Source organism: Saccopteryx bilineata, chromosome 1 (assembly GCF_036850765.1).
Source record: "Saccopteryx bilineata isolate mSacBil1 chromosome 1, mSacBil1_pri_phased_curated, whole genome shotgun sequence".
In the NCBI taxonomy this organism is placed as follows: Eukaryota; Metazoa; Chordata; class Mammalia; order Chiroptera; family Emballonuridae; genus Saccopteryx; species Saccopteryx bilineata.
This window is the reverse complement of record NC_089490.1, coordinates 54279199-54294006: the sequence shown is the minus strand read 5'-3', so window position 1 is coordinate 54294006 and position 14808 is coordinate 54279199.

Below are 14808 nucleotides of genomic sequence, written 5' to 3'. Positions count from 1 at the left end.
AGAAACTCCTATTAAAAAAATTACATTTTTAGCTATTTAGTCATATAGCTAGCTTAAGAGTTTTATAATTTAATATTATCTTTGGATAACACTTTATGTAGCTGAAGTAGGATATCTCAGATTATACCTGGTACTGCATGGTTTCTTAATAAAGTGCTGGAAATGTAAATTAATATTAATACTTTTTAATGTGGCTTAAAAGAGATATAAGATTGAATTGTGTGACAACCTGCATTCATTTTCTAGGATGCCATAACAAAATTCCACAAACTGGATGGTTTACATAACAATTTATTGTCTCACAGTTCTGGAGGCCACACATCCAACACTGAGTTATTGACAGGATTGGTTCCTTGTAAGGGTGGTGGGCTCAGGCATCCTTTGGCTTACAGATGCTGTTTATCTGTGTTGTCTCTGCTCTGTACACATCTCTGTCCTAAATTTTCTTTTATAAGGACACTGGTCATACTGGAATAGGAGCCTGTTCTACTCTAATATGACCATCATTTTTTCTTTTCCTTTTTTACTTTTCTTAGAAAGTTAAATTTAATGGAATGACATTGATCAATAAGACCATATAGGTTTCAGGTAAATATTTCCATAGTATTTGAACAGTTGAGTATGTTGTGTGCCCATCACCCAAATTCAAATCATTTCCTGTCACCATATATTTGTCCCCCTTTACTCCCCTCTACCCATGCTCCTCCCCCAGTAATCACTTCAGTTTTATCTATATCCATGAGTCTTATTTTTATATCCCATCTATATGTGAAATCATATAGTTCTTAGCTTCTTCTGATTTACTTATTTCACTTAGTATAATGTTCTCAAGATTCAGCTATGCAATGACTTCATCTTAATTAATTATATCTGCAATTACTTTATTTCCAATAAGATCACATTCCAAGATACTGGGAATTTGGACTTCAATATGTCAGTTTTGAGGGGGCCTCAATTTAACCTGCCTTACAATCATAACCACGAAGTCAAAAGAGTGCTGAGAAAAGAAAACTATGTAATATTTCTTATTACCCAATTCTTCTAGCCCTACAACAATTATACTTAATTCATACACTCATAGATTTATATATTCTCTGTGGGGAGCATTAAATTCACAGAAGGCATTTTAATGTTAAAAATTGCAGCAGTAAAGTGTGAGAAATCATCAAAATCATTAAAAACAAACTATCAGGATGTGTTAGAGTATGTTTTCATCAAATGCTCCCGAAGGTGTGTTAACAATTAATTACGAAAAGCCTTTAGTAGCATTTTAGCATCTGGGAAATCTGCAGATAACTAAAGGATGTATACACTTGGGTTAGGCTCCAACCTGACACAAACAAGAACATTACTTTTTCAGCTCTATATAGCACTAGCTAATTTCACTAAGGTCTAATAAATGCCGGGAACTATCGTGATTTTTTACATGGATTTTCTCACTTACTATGACTCTACAAAAGATGTTGCTAGTTCCCATACATAGTTAAGGGGATATGTCTTGGGGAGGTGAAGTAACTCAACCAGGGACACACAGCTGGTTTAAAGGCCCTTTAACTAATGATATACTTCAGATGTTATAGATTACAGTATTTTAGAGAAAACTAGAGCTATATATATCTTCTAGCTATCTCTTGCTTGAGAGAATTATATAATATTAATTTTTCAGATTATACTATTATATAAACATTCTTTCTAAACATAACAGGCAAAAAAAATGAGGCAAATAAATTCCCCAAAAGTCTTAAATTTCATTTCTCTTTCAAAACAAATCACTAAACAATCCAAACCTACATTACTCATCTGGGCAAAACATCAGATTATATAATCTACAACATCAAAAGGCTAGAATATTGAAAAGTAAGTTTTTTGAACAAAGGGTGTTGGCAGCTATGGTAGCGATTACTACACTCTCTACATACCATTATGCTCTTCCATTCCTTATTACCTGCTTTTATATTTTAGGTAGGATCTTGTAATTGGTTTTAATTGAAAGGCTATAAGAAGTGGCCAATATCATTTCTGGGCTAAAGTGTGACATACTCCTGTGTGACCTCTGAGCTTCATGCCCTGGAAACTGTTTGCTCTGTATTTCTGGATCCCTGAGGTGCAGTCTTAATGGAAGTTGCTTTGGTAACAGCACCTGCAGCAGACTTGGTAAATGTCAAACCACTAAGTATCGGGGTATATTTGTCACGAGAGTGTGGCTTAGTCTACCCCAACTAATACAAACACATCAGAATTTAGATTTAATTTATTTGTCTGTCCCTTTTGTGCTTCCTTTAGATTTGTCAAAAATTTTAAAATTTCACCTGGACGGTTATTAAAGGCCAACACACAGGTGACTCCTCCTTAGAGAAATCAGATTGGCACCACAAGAAAGGAAAGGCCTCCTTGCACGGTATGAAATCCATTCTTCACCTCACAACTGTTCTAAATGTATGGGACAGATGGAGAAACAAATTGCCATCAAAATGTTGCCAGCTTTGACATTCCTGGGACAAAAAAATACTTCCAAAAGGGCGTAACTCCACAAGCCTTCAAAATCTGGAGTACTAATTCACTTCATGGCCATCATCAGATTGTTAGGAATAGTAGGATAAAACTAATGGAGAAAACAGGAAATGTTCTGGGTGCTCTTGCGCAAATTAGGCATTTTATTTTAACTTTAGAATTCTGTGCAAAGCCACCAAAAAGTTATTTTGAATTTAAGAAACTGACAGTTGCTCTGAAGCTTTTGTGCCTAAGTTATATAATTGTCTACAGAGACCATAAAAAAATCAGACACTATACCTGGAAAGAATATATTTGTTACCACCTGGATATTTGCTGATATATTTGAACTGAACTCTTGACTGACGGACGTTGCTGACTCTGGAGACTCACTGCCTTTGGCTTCCACCTATTCCGCTTAATAGGAATGTGATTATAGACAAATGAATTGTTTTTGCTTCTTGGAAAATGGCAATTATTTCCATATTATGGTGAGACTTAAAGGGGGCATATGTCTGATTGTCTGTTTTCCAGAGAGTCTAACAAATAAAATATACACAAAACTTTTTAATTAGTGTTATCACTGTAAAGAAATACATAAAAGAATTAAAATAAGAGTTACAAAAGACTTATAATCTTTCATTTGGGTGGGAGAGTAGGTGTACGGTATTGGTGAATAGTTTTAGGCTCCTAAGTTTGACCACTGGATTCATATATCTGTTCTACAGCTTCTTCGTCATGTATACATAGTGACTTATTGCCCAATTTTTCAAATTCTTCCTCTGTTAACAGACATAAACAATATAGCCCAACTTAAGGGAATGTGTGAAATAACTGGAAAAAAAATATGAAATGTCCCTTTGTCACAAAATTACTATTTCCAAAAAAATCAAGAAAAATATCATATATACATCATTTCTATTTTAAAAAATTGTTATTAAGTCTAAGTACAGATACATCCATTTGATCATTATGTTGTAGTTATTTCCAAAGATAATTAAAGGGCAGCATTTGATAATATTTGAAGCAAGTACTTAACATGGCAATATGTAGAAATATTATGGAAAACTACTATATGCTTTAAGAAACATTTATAGATAAAAATATTAAAAGGAAATTAACACTTTGTTTCTAACAGCTGCATTATTTTTCATGGCTTATGACTGGATGTAGTGAAATCTGTCCACAATAAGAATATTAGTGAACGCATTTTAAGAAATTGATTAAATAAAAATTGAAATCAATTTTGCATTGTTCAGCATTTCAGATAGTTACAGACCAGTGTTGAGACAATACATACAGTTGAAATAAACTATATTTTATCTGAATAAGGATTAAAAAGAAAAGAACACAGAACAGAATTGGGAACACAGAGAAGGATCAAATGCAAAGTATCTTTCCATGAGTTTGCTTTGCTTCAGCAGGGCACTGTTAAAATGGAAAAGCAGCTAAGCAATCACATTTCTCCTCTGCCACTAGCCTTTTTACTAGGGAAATATTCTATCCATGCCCAGAAAAGTGTGAACAAGCCACCTGTTCCCGGCTGCCTTCATTTAAGAGAAAGTTCATGAACATGGAGCTGCTTTTACCCATGAACTCAGCTGAGCATCGCTATATGGACCCAGCCCAGGAAGAAAAAAGCTGCCCAGGGGGGCAAGGGTCTCCTCCCCAGACTGGTCCCTCTCCACACATCCTAAATACAATAGTAGTTTGTTTTCATTTTTATAAGTGTAGATACCGAGAAAATTAATAGATTTTTAAAAAGCCACTTCATAGCTCATTTATTTCATAATAATGGGCCAAAAATAAATGTGCACTTGGGTCAGGAGGGCTAAGAGTGAGTCTCCTCGGCTTCCTGTACTCGTTTTCAGGGGCCCATGTGTTCCGAGTAACAACTGGATTTCCCGGAACTCCACAACTGCACCCCAGGGACTGAGCAGAGTGAGCACACTGTCAGGAAACTTGTCCTCTGGCACAATGGAGGCCAAAAGTTAGAGTCAAGAAGTCCTCTCTGAAGGCTCTACCTTATCACCTACAATCCCACGGGGACTAACTAAACCCATCTCCCCCAACCTCCTCAACTCCATCAGCAAAAGGACAGCATCACTCACACTTACCCTTCTTTACCACCACCCAAACCCACTCAAATCACTGCCTGGCCAGCAGCGGCACTAATCCCTTCAAACTTCAGGGTCTGTTTAAACCTCAGTAACTGCAGCACGCCCCAGGTATGGAGGCAACTTATTTTCTGTATGCTACTTTCTGCTTCCCCTTATCCCTCCCTCAGCTCCCTCCATCCTTTCTACAGAACCCTCTGGAACATACATTATAGCATTAGAAAAATACCCTTTATCCTCTTCCTCTTTCCAGAAGGTCATCTGACTCTAACAAACACCCCATTTTTTCATGAGGTCCCTAGTTCCCCTATAGCTTTCACCAGTGGTGTCTCTTTTTTCTTACTATAGTACTTGTCCCACCAGGTCTGGAAATGAAGTGAACGTCTTTGCTCTTCATCACTGTTCTCAGAACTTGCTCTCTCCCTTCTCCCTAAAAAATAAGCCTGCTTTAAATCTCAAATCATCTATTTATGTCACCCACAACTCTTGTTATTGCAGCATGTGGTTCCTTCACATTTTTCTCAACTTCTCCCTTATATATTTCCAGGAATTTATTTTCAGCTCATTATCAATTTCCGGGTATATTTTTGTGGGTTCAAGATGTACGCTGTTGCTCCTTTTAACACCTTGGTCTGTCAGCACCACAAATTCCTCTCCTACAATCTTGTCCTCCACAATTCCACAATTACCTATGTCCATGATCACACTCTAGTCTTTGTAATACCAATAACTACAATTTCTTTATCACCTCAATTTTATGATTGCCATTCATTGACCAACTATTTCTATCATTTCTCTCATTTCTTTGATTACACTCACTCCAAATACTTAGGGCATACTGGGATCTTCAATCTATTGATTTTACTATTGTTTCACCAACCCTCATCTTGATATCTTCTTTCTCTTTTTTTACTTAGCCTACATTCTATGGTTTAACATAAGTATCACCTGGCTTATATCCTTGACCTCCTCCCCTTTCTTTCATTTTATTGCACTTGCTTGGCAAAACCACAACCCTTGTTATTTCCAATTATCCACCTATTTTTATCTTATGGCCATGTTTAGGAGAAAATCTCTAACTGTGCTTACTGTTCTCATTTTACACTGCTCACAAAAATTAGGGGATACTTTATCACTTCATATTCACTTTGAAATATCCCCTAATTTTTGTGAGCAGTATAATTTCATGACTGCGAACCTTAAGAGCACATTTACTGCTAGAGGTTATCTCACTATATGTCTTTAATCAATTTATGCTCACATTCTACTTCATTAGCCTATTCATTCTTCCTCTTCCCAGGATGACAATATTACACCTGTTTTCTCTCTTTAAATCTCTAACGGTTTCATCCAAAAACTCACTCTGTTCCAGTGACATTCTTTCATATTTCTTTGACAAGATTGAAACATCAGAAGAAAACTGTTATAGACTTTAAACATCATACACACTCACCTATCTCCCCTACTATCTATCTATGCTCACACAGTCTGCCTCCCACCTGGCACCATGAATTATCCATTCATCTCTCAAAAAAGCCTATTCCTCCATTTGTTCTCTAGACCTTATTATTCGTTTCCTATCTAAGAATATCACGTGAGTGGTCATTTTTCACTTTACCATACCATCTCTCTCTCTTTCCTTTCTCTCTGACTTTTCTCATCAACATAAAATCATGCTGATAATTTCTACCATTGTCAAATAAACTATTCCCAATTTCATTCAAATACCCAACTAATAACTCAAGTGGAGAGATATTTCAAATTAACACATCCACAGAATGCATAGGGAAAGGAAGGAGTGACTGAAAGTTGAACATTATGAAAACCTAAGATAAAACAAAAAATAGAAAGTATAGAAAATTTACACATGTTGACATTAGAGACTATTCATTGAATAATACAAACAAAATATTATAGTATATTATAAAGGTACTATAAAATGTATTTATTTTTAGTAACTGAATGTTAATAAATGCAATCAACTTTAAGTATTAATCACTTTATATTTTTTGAATCTTCTTTTCTAACCTCAAATATTTTTTCCTATTTCACTTTTATATTTAGTTTGAGTAAAAGTGATACAAAATTGTATTTTCTAAATATAAATTTAAAATTTTTCCCACAACATTTTAGAACAAAACAGAACAAAAATAATTTATAATAATTTTTTAAACAAAAAAAAAACCTTTTTAAAATCTTTACAAATGGCAATTACATATTGTTCAATATATGAAATGTTATTTTAAACTGAGAGTGCTTCATAAAGCAGAGGTACTGAAATTTCAGGAAATAGTAGAAACATATCTGTCTTAGAACATTACATAAAATAATGATAGTATCTATGCATATTCCTGGAATTTTCTTAACACACACACTGAAACTCACATATACATAAACACCATCTTGAAATATATAAATTCAGTAAGTATTTTACTTGGGGATAAACATTAAATGATTAAAATGTTAAAACATTTGAGTTATTTTTGTTAATGATCTTATTTTCACAGATAATAGCTTTCCTCTGAAATATTGACTCAAGTTTTCCAGCATTGTACTCTAAGTAAGCCTTAGACTCATATTAAATCTGGGTAAAATAAATACAACATAGAAGACACAGACTTTCTGACTTCTTCAAGCATTTAATTCAGACCAATTAAGCAATCTAGTAACTAGGCAGAAAACACAAAGATGAAAAAGCTGGAAAAGATAGTTTTAACATTATGTTTATATATTAAATTATTAAGATGTATTAACATAATTATTAATAAATGTATTAACACAAAAGAGAATAAAACTAATATATATAAAATATTTGGTAAACTTATATTCTGCACTTGATAGAATATAAACTGAGAATTGTCTTAAAGGACAGATAATAGAAAAACAGAATATTTATAGCAGCCACATCTTGGCAATGAATTTAAAAGTGTTTCTTTTGGATATTGTATTTATAAACATGTTTGGAAATAAACACTAAAAAGAAATGTTATTTTAAGTATACTTTTGAACAAATTATGATATAAGAATCTGATGTTGATAAAATTAACTTAAAATATAAATATCATATATCAACATTGTTTTTTCACTATTCACCTTGTGATGTCAATGCTTTTTCTAATGTTACTATGTAGCTAAAATATATACAAATATAAATCACATTAAAGAATAAGACAGAAAAGAAATGGAGAGAGTGACTAGAAAATAATTAGTTCAATAGAGAAGGAGAGACAGCTCTAAAACATATTAAATTTAATTATGCTAGCTACATTAGCTATAGACTAACTTTATAATAGTTCTGTTTTATATAAGTACACTTAAGATGAAGGAAATTATTTAACTTTACCAAGATTACATAGCTGGCTAATGACTCCACAGTCCATTCCTTAAGATTTTTTTCAATTTGCATAAATGGTGTGTGTGTGTGCTTTTACAATTTATTTTTTTACAGTATTCAGATAAAAGCTTAAACATGATGACATGTAAATCTAGTATTCATCTATTAGAAGAGCAGTAGCCAATTGAAAGAAACTGCCACACTGAAAGAAATGGCTCAAACATCAAAGTCTACAGAAATCATATTAAAGCTTAATTTAAAGCCATACCTGGTCATGCTGATGCCCAAAACACTAATAGCTTTTGCCCTTATAACTTGAGCTACTATGATGATTTCAGCATAATTATGTTTTCTGGGTTTTGTTTCATGAACTATGTCCCTATGTAACTAAAGCATAAAGCTTATATTTTATCCCATATGTTTACAATGTTTTACATATTCTTATGATTAAAAGGTCCTCCAGATAATCATTAAGGTAATCAATAAATACTTACTAATTTGCACTTCATTAATAATATGTTTTTGGTTATGCATTTTATTCATGCACATTTGGTTCTTATTTGGAATTATGTTCTATTAGTCATTTTCATTAATAAAATCTAATAGATTTCCAGTTCATGGGAATACTTCAGTGTTTGTTAAATTGTACCAAACTACATTATCTATGAATAATGCCTCTTAACACAACACTGCCAGTGAATCTCAAAATGACCTGTTTCAAATTACACTTAAAGGAAGTGATCAAGCTTAATATTTATCTAAATCAAGTATAAAAATTGTATAACAGCCTGTGTGGGTGGAGCACAGAGCTCATTCCTAGCAGCAGTGGCTGATGCAATGCTGTGAGAATACTCCAGCTCCCAGAAGCACCCTGGGCACACCTAGGAAGGAAGCTCACCCACTATAAGGAAGTGACTTAGCGCCAACCATGCAGCTACCTGATCTTTTCAGCCATTGGCTATGAGGGACACACTGTAACATCCTACTGGCTGAACCCATGTATATAAACTAGCTTACTTCTTGAATAAAGTAGATCTGCGTCACTGAACGTAGTCCCCAGAGTCGGGTCTTTGTGTCTCCATTGTCCTCACCCCTGGCAGGACTTGTCCACAACTGGCGCCCAATGTTGGGCAAAGACATAACCGGTGTTGGGCAGATAAAATGTATTATGCTCACTTTGTTAAAGATAACACGAGGAGGCCGTCGCCCAGGTGATATTAATGTGTGTTGGGGTGGGCTAAAGGCAGGCAGAATCCTTGTAGCCTGGGGCTTAGTTTTGGGATTAAGCCTTTCCTACCCTTTTTGATGTGGGGTGGTACAATCCAATCATGCCTCAGAGAAGTGACTCTACTAGAGACTTCCCTATTTTGTATGTTGGATTAGAGGTTGTGAAGCTACAATATAAAATGGGGGCAGAACAGAGTTTGTGCGCTTGGTTCCTGAGGTTAGCATGAGAGAGCAGAGAGAGTAGAGCCAGCAGCGGAAGGAGGTCACGTGGAGGAGGCCAGGAAAAGCAGCCAAGATGGCAGAGTGCTGAGTGAGATGCCAGTTTGTGGAGAGTTTGTATCTGGGATAAGGAAGGAGATGGGGAACTGAGGAGAATAAGGCTGGTGAGCTAGAAACCTTTGATTCTAGGAAACTCGGATAAGTCAGTGGCTTTGTGATTGGGTTTTGGAGCCCAGTGTGTATCTTTTACTTGCCCGCCGGGTGCAAGCTAGGATTAAAGACTATGGCCCACCAGTTTGTGGCTCCGTTGTTTCTTTACCGACTGTCCGAATCCAATGCGAAGCTGCATGAGCCAGGCGGCTGCCGTGATGGTGGCCCTGGCCGTGGCTTCTGGCTTTACTACCAGCATCTAAGGGATGTGTGAGTGACCCTCTACAATGGGAAACCTCCCTTACTCTCGAGCCCAGCAGGCTCGAGCCCTGCACGCCCTATTGCAGAGTAGGCGAGTTGAAGTTTGTGAAAAGGATCTCTGTACTTACCGGGAGATTCTCTCTGGTCTCAATCCCTGGAATAAGGACGTGCCCCTCTGGGACCTGGATACTTGGGCCCCAGCTCTCGGATGTGTTCGTTCAGCCAAGATACATGAGGGATGGGCCTTCCCTCTAGGCCTCACTCCTGCCTTATTGGCAATACGCACCTGCTTGACCGGTGCTCCTGCTGGGGACCCTCCACTGGTCCCTAAGGTCCCACAGGCTGCCTCTCTCTCTGAGGAGCTCCTACCTCCCTATTTGCCCCCCTCCATTGAGGAAAAAAATAGTTTAGCCTCTGAGTTTGACAAAATTGTGGCTGAGCACACAGAAACGAAACCAACTGAATTGCTAACCGCACCATCAGCTGTGCCTCCCGGAAAAGCAGAAGTCGCTACTTCCGCATTCCCTGCCAGGCTCAATGCCCCACGCCAGCCCCTCAGACGCCATTTTCTACCCCAACTTTAACTCCAACACGTGTTCCTGCTGCAGACCCATGGGCCAGCCTATACACCCCCATGTGTCTTTTTTCTTTCTTTCTGTCTGTCTTGTCTATTTTTCTGTATCTCTCTCTCTCTCTCTCTCTCCCTCATCTCTCTCTGAAATGACTCTGAAAGCACCCAGCCACAGCACAGTGGTGGGGATCACACCCTCTTCTAACACAAGGGAGAGGTTATGCTTGTGTTTTTCAGCCAATTTGGATCCAAGGAACCCCCCAACCTGCTTGACAGGCTTTCTTGGGCATCCACTAAGTGGTTCAGTCTTCACCAGTCCAAAGCCACAGCCCTGGCCTTCTCGTCACCAACAACGCCTGAGGGGAGGAGGCTCTCAGCTCTCCAGAAGAAGACCTCGCGACAGGTGTGTGTGCCCCATCACCTGGGGGAATGAGGAGGCTTTGGTGGGGTGGGCCCAGAGAATTGCCCCTGAAAGGCCCCCAGGCACTGGTGCTCTGTTCTTGCTTATGTGTGCTATAGTGACCGCTGACTCCCAGATGCTGGTGGAGGGCAGCCCGGGGCTCGAGCCCAGCAGCGCGAGCTGGTGTTTTCAGTTCATCTTTGGAGGATGAGGAGAATTGGGCTGGAGTTGTGATTCATAGACTCCAGAAGGTAAACAGCGGCAGCTGCGGCAGGAGGATGAACAGAAACCAGGCTTGCATCCCCGACTGGCTGCAGGAACAGCAGGGAGTGCCTGCTAAGCCGCTGGTGGGTTTGCTGACATTTTGGGATATAGGAGTGGATGCCATCATGCTCTCCAGAGCAGAGATGGAAATGCTGACTGCCATTGCCACGTGCTCCTCTTTGGGACAGTGTAAGACCCGCCAGGATGGCAGGGATGAGGGGGGTGGCTGAAGCCTCTTGTGCATGGACTGATTTCCTGGACTATGACCGGAGTGAGCACTGGATCCTTTGTTGGATGGACTTATGGATTTTGGACAATGTGAAATACTCTGATGCGGGTGGAGGGTGGCTTTGCTGGAGGCCCTTCCTCTGCCCCGGGAAGCTTTTCCCATGACTAGAAAGAAGGCCAAGGACAGTTTGTGCTTTTGGCAAAGTGCTCAGAGACTGGTGAAATGTACCTTTGTAATTGTTGAAATTGTATGATTTGTCATGTTGTTGTAATTAGTGTTTTGTGCCTTGCAACTATATGCAGTATGCAGCCCACGGCAAGCCATTCATTCTGTGTTTGGACACTGGGACCTTTGTGGGGAGGGGGCATGCATGCACCTACGTCCATTTTTTACAATCAAACTGGAACTGCACCTAGAAGGTCTCTGTAACACAATGGGAGGGAAATGACATCCCGTCCCCTAGGAGGAATCCCCTGTTTAAGACCCCTGTTCTATTTCCTAACTAGTCAAACATTACAAAAGCTTGCCTCATTGTTTAATCCAGCTAATCTATTAGCATATAGTATAATAGGTATTATAGTTGTTTCAGTTCTACTAGGGTTCTGTGGCATAATGCGTAGCATTCAGAAGCTACAACAGCAAGCTGTCATTCATAAAGTCCAATTGGCCTTAATTAAAAGAGAAGGAGGAGATGTGGGTGGAGTGCAGAGCGCATTCCTAGCAGCTGTGGCTGATGCAATGCTGTGAGAATATTTCAGCTCCCAGAACCCTCCTGGGCATACCAGGAAGGAAGCTCGCCCACTATAAGGAAGTGACTTAGTGCCAACCACACAGCTCCCTGATCCTTTCAGCCATTGGCTATGAAGGACACGCTATAACACCTTATTGGCTGAACCCATGTATATAAGCTAGCTTACTTCCTGAATAAATTGGAACTGCGTCACTGAATCTGGTCCCTGGAGTCGGGTCTTTTTGAGTCTCCATCATCCTCACCCCTGGCAGGACTTGTCCACAAGCCTGACCTACGGTGGCCCAGTGAATAGTGTCAGACTGGAATGCTGAGGTTGCTGATTCAAAACCCTGGGCTTGCTGGGTTAAGACACATATGAGGGCCCTGGCCGGTTGGCTCAGTGGTAGAGCATCGGCCTGGCGTGCAGAGGTCCCAGGTTCGATTCCCAGCCAGGGCACACAGGAGAAGCATCCATCTGCTTCTCCACCCCTCCCCCTCTCCTTCCTCTCTGTCTTTCTCTTCCCCTCCCACAGCTGAGGCTCCATTGGAGCAAGGATGGCCCAGGCACTGGGGATGGCTCCTCGGCCTCTGCCTCAGGCGCTAGAGTGGCTCTGGCCACAGCAGAGTGACGCCCTGGAGGGGCAGAGCATCGCCCCCTGGTGGGCAGAGCGTCGCCCCCTGGTGGGCGCATGCGGGAGTCTGTCTGACTGTCTCTCCCCATTTCCGGCTTCAGAAAAATACAGGAAAAAAAAAAAAGACACATATGAGAAGCAACTACTATGAGTTGATGCTTTCTGTTTCCTCTGCCTTTCTCTCTCTCTCTCTCCCCTCTCTCTAAAGACAATAAAAATCTTTTAAAAAATTGTATAATACTTAATACATGAATAATTATGAGTTGATGGTTTATCTTTCTAAATAAAAAGTGTAAAGAGCTTCCTTGGAAACATTCTTTTCCATTTTCCCCTGCTCTATGTGAGGGATGATAAGCCCTCCCAGGGTTACTTAATTGTACAAATAGGATTTGTCTATGAAAGATTATATATATAAAAAAAAAAACAGTGAAAGAAAGTAGAAAGAAATGAATATGTTTGCAAAGTTTATCCCCTCTTCCTTGTCATACTGAAATCCACTGCCATTACTACCCTCAACATAGATACAGCTCAGCTTTACCTTTATTAATATAAAGTCACTATTTACTGTGTGAACATGCAACAGGAAAAAAATAGTTCAATTTTAAGGAGTCAGTGTTACCTTAGAAATTCATTCAAATCAAATCATCTCTAAAATGGCAGTAGCTGTTGAAATACTCAAGAGATGTTTATATATTTACATATATAGTTTATAAAGTTAATAAAAATATTCTGTTATCATCTGATGTTGAATATATGTGAGTTATAACTTGAACATTAAAAAGTATGTCATTTTTATGTAAATATGGCTACTCATTTAACAGAGCCATTGTACAACATTTAACCAATGTAGGTGGGACCAATGACAATTCTTGCAGTCTCTGTATATTCTGGCTCCTCCCTCCACATATTGTGGCTTTACTTTATCTTGTAATTAAACATTTTCTCCCTTCAAATTAAAAGGCTTCTATGACTTCTTTGAGTACTTGGTTGTGAATTTATTTGTGCAGATGAGCATATGTGATGACTACCTCTTTTTTTAAGACCACCTATTCCATTTGTCCATAGCAACCAGCAAACGACAAGCTGCATGCTGGTTCTTAACAGCCAACATTTTAGAATCTTGGAGTCAAACACATTCTAGTGTGGGATTTGAGATGTTATTGAAAGGTGAGAAAAAATTCTAAGAGGAAGAAGAGAAAATTTTAGTAAAGAAGGCATGGGTATGCCTGACCAGGCGGTGGCACAGTGGATAGAGCATTGGACTGGGATGTGGAGGACCCAGGTTAGAGACCCCGAGGTTGCCAGCTTGAACACTGGCTCATCTGGTTTGAGCAAGACTCACCAGCTTGAGCACAAGGGCGCTGGATCGAGCAAGGGATCACTCGGTTGGCTGTAGCCGCACCCCACACCCCCCCACCCCCGTAAAGGCAAATATGAGAAAGCAATCAATGAACAACTAAGGAGCCACAACAAAGAATTGATGTTTCTCATCTCTCTCCCTTCCTGTCTGTCTGTCCTTCTTTCTGACTCTGTCACAAAAAAAAAAAAAAAAAAAAAAAAAAAAAAAGGTATGGGTACTTAATATTTGCCTCTAGAAAAAAAGAATCTTAAAAAAAGTTAATGTGACAGAGTTGGGCCATTAATCCTTCAAAATATATTTTCCTCTGTTAGCATTCAATTTATATCAATCAGAAATGAATTATCATAAAGCAATTACTGCCCCTTGACTTGACTTGAGGACACAGTGTTAGAGAGAAATTCAGGAAAATATGCATTTTGACTTTTCCTGGTGATAGACTCCATAAATAGCATACTGAAGATAGAGTATTTCAGGAAAGATTATGAATACAACACAGAAGAAGTAGTTCCTTGGAAGAGCACAAGTAAGAAAGTGTTCAGAATAAGTCTAAGTAAGCTTTTAGATCCTATAAAAATTCTTTCTCAATATAGGACACTTTTCACCACATGTTATCTATAACCTGCTTTCCTGTGAAGGGGTAAGCAAGACTGTAGAAACAGTTAACTCTGACAATGAGAGTTCCACTTCCTAAACTTTGCCCTAAATTCCCTATGTTGTGACATACTAACACAATCCCCCACTATAGATTATTAATAATTTTTAATGGGATGCAGAAATAAAATGATTCTACTGTTTTGTACATAAACTAATTTTTATAATGTATA